The sequence below is a fragment of the Papio anubis genome, unplaced genomic scaffold, assembly GCF_008728515.1.
Source record: "Papio anubis isolate 15944 unplaced genomic scaffold, Panubis1.0 scaffold3387, whole genome shotgun sequence".
NCBI lineage: Eukaryota > Metazoa > Chordata > Mammalia > Primates > Cercopithecidae > Papio > Papio anubis.
The window spans coordinates 1-2,936 of NW_022163521.1; the positions used below are offsets into that span (position 1 = coordinate 1).

The window sequence follows — 2,936 nt, forward strand, 5'->3', positions numbered from 1 at the left end:
ACCATCAACACGTAAGTCTCCTGAACCAGACACAAAAGGAGAGGCTTGGGAGGCAGGAGGAGAAGCTTCAGCAGCTGGCCGAGCCACAGAGCAGCGTCGAGGAGCTGGTGCGTTGCGCCCCCTGTGGAGCCTGCCCTCCTCCCTAGCCCTCCAGGCCTTTGTTTCCCCACCTGTAAAATGGGGCAGTGTAGCCCTCACGTGAAATGTTACTTCTAAAGGCACCTGTGAGCCAGAGCCCTGCTCTGGTGGCTGTGGGAGAGAGGGGATGATTTTTCTAACATGCCTCCACCCTTCCCGGTGCCATGGGAGGCAGACACCGAGATCTAGGGTCTCCAGCTGCAGTGGGTGGCTGCTGATTCCTTCTCTCTGTCCAGAACAATGAGAACAAGAGCGCACTGCACTTGGAGCAGCAAGTGGAGGAGCTACAGGAGAAGCTGGATGAGGTGAAGGAGACAGTAACCTCTGCCCCATCCAAGAAGGGCTGGGAGGCGGGCACCAGCCTCTGGGGAGGGGTGTGCCAGGCCAGAGGCAGCTGCAGCCTGGGGGCAGGTTACCCCAGCACCCTCCAGGGCAGTCTTGTGACTATTTCTTCCTTCCTGCCTTCTGACTTTTAGAGGTGGGTAGCCCTGGGCTCCTCCCAGGTCTGGAAATCGTCATCTCAGCTAGAGGCATGGAGCCCCCAGTCATAGGGGAAGAGACAGTGGGATAAGAGGCTCCTTATGCCAGGCACGGTGGCTCAGGCCTATAATCCCAGCACTTTGGGAGGCTGAGGCAGGAGAATCACTTGAGGTCGGGAGTTTGAGATCAGCCTGGCCAACATGGTAACATCTCTACTAAAATTACAAAAACAAACAAACAAAACGGGCATGGTGGTGCATGCCTGTAATCCCACCTACTCAGGAGGCTGAGGCATGAGAATCTCTTGAGCCCAGGAGGTGGAGGTTGCAGTGAGCTGAGATTGCACCACTGCACTCTAGCCTAGGCCACAGAGTGACACTCTGTCTCAAAACAAAAAGGCTCCTTATGTTACAACTGGATTCCAGCCTTGGTTCCACTGGTCACCATTCAAGTACTTTGCATCTCTAAGTTTCTGTTTCTTTAACTTTAAAAGAAAGTTAGCATTTTCCTTACAGTGGTGCTGTGGATTAAATGAGATAATACACGGAAAGCACTAGGCCTGTAGCACACTTAGCAGATGGCAGCTGGCTCCCACTGCTTTTCCAGCAGTCTGTGGCCTACAGTTTAAATGGTGAGAAGAGGGTATGAGATTTGAGCCTGGGGAAGGAGGCATAGGGTTCTAGGAAAGGGAGGCAGTCACTTAGGCCTGGAGTAAGGGGCGAGGGTCCTGGGCAGGTGACAGAGCCCCACAGTGCCCTGGAGACCCTATTAATGGGCCCAGAATCTGGAAGCCAGCCACCACGTGCCGTCACACCCACGGTCTTCTTGCAGGTGGAGCTGAAGAGCCAAGAGGCTCAGAGTCTGCAGCAGCAGCCAGACCATTACCTGGGTCACCTGCAGCAGTCCGTGGCCATCTATCAGCAGCAGGTGGCCACCTATCAGCAGCTGACCTCCTAGAAGGAGGTGCTGCACAGGCAGTTACTGCAGCAGACCCAGCTAATGAACCAGCTGCAGCAGCAGGAAGCTTGGGGCAAAGCGGTGGCCGAGATGGCCCGCCAAAAGTTGCAGGAGACCCAGGGGAGGGAGCTGCTGAGGATGGGGCTGTGAGGGGGACGACCTGGCAAACTCCGTGCCTTCTCACTCTTTCTTGGCCCCTTAGGAGCGCCTGGAAGCTTCCAGCCAGCAGAGCCAGCAGCTGAATGCCCCATTGAACCTCACGGCTCTCCCTGGGGAAGGTACGGGAGACGCTCAGAGAAAGAGGAGAGAGCCCCAGGAGGAAGGGGGGACTGTTAGCAGTGTAGGATTGAGGAGTTGGAAGAGACCTTTAGAACAGCTGGTCATTATGCTGACCAGGTGCCTGCACTAAGTTCAGCACCAATATGGCGACCTCCTGGGAGCAGGGGGGGCCACCAAGTTGCCTAAGGATGGCTGAACTGGCCCAGGTCAGAAACGGAGCAGGTCAGAACTCCCAAACCGACCGGTAGTGGGACTGTGCCTGGGCGGTATAGCAAGATCTTGGTTCTTAAAAGTAAAAATAAAGAACAGCAGCTCATTCCTCTCTGGGGAGGGATTGGCTCAGGGTTACACAGTGAGGGTGGAGGCAGAGGTGGGCCCACAGTACCTGCCTTGTTGGGTTGTCTGAGGACACCTCTGGCCACCCCCTACAGGAGATGGAGGAGGACATCTGGACAGTGAGGAGGAGGAGGGTCCTCGGCCCATGCCAAGTGTCCCAGAGGACCTGGAGAGCTGGGAGGCCATGGTGAGCCTGACTCCCCCTGCACCCATTTTGCCACCTTCCTCTGTGGTCCCTGCAAGACCCCTTTATGCTCTTATTTTCCCTGCCTTCTGATTTCTCTGTGCCCTCATCCCTTCCGGGAGCCAGTGGTCAGACCCCATTTCCCCTGTGACCAAAAAGGTGCACTCTCTGGGGCCCCAAGGGAAGGGGTGGCACTCCACCCCTCTGCCCTGTTTCTTCTGTGTATGCCCCTATAAGAATGCTCACGTCTTGCCCTCAGGTGGCATTTTTCAAATCCGCTGGAGCCAGTGCCCAGGAGGAACAGGCACGGTTATGAGAGCGGGTGACAGAGCAGAGGGTGTGCTGCCAGCACCTGGCTTACCCGGTGGCCTCGGCCCAGAAGGAGCCAGAGGCAGCGGTCCCAGCCCCAGGGACTGGGGGCGAGTCTGTGAGTGGGGAGACCCACCGGGGCCTGCAGGAAGTCATGGAGAAGCTGGCCCATGCCAGGACTCCCCTCCAGCTTCTCCATGACTTATTTGAAAATGCCACCTGAGGGCAGGTTGCTGCCGAGATGTGACCCCAT

The 2,936-nt window shown here is 56.8% G+C and overlaps 1 long non-coding RNA gene across 1 annotated transcript; it reads left to right on the forward strand.

The window, feature by feature from the left end:
- Positions 1 to 106: 106 nt before the first annotated feature.
- Positions 107 to 2,925, forward strand: LOC116273058. The gene is made up of 3 exons (XR_004181563.1): positions 107 to 443; positions 1,778 to 1,853; positions 2,286 to 2,925. It is a non-coding gene; the product is annotated as an uncharacterized LOC116273058 (long non-coding RNA).
- The last annotated feature ends 11 nt before the right edge of the window (positions 2,926 to 2,936 follow it).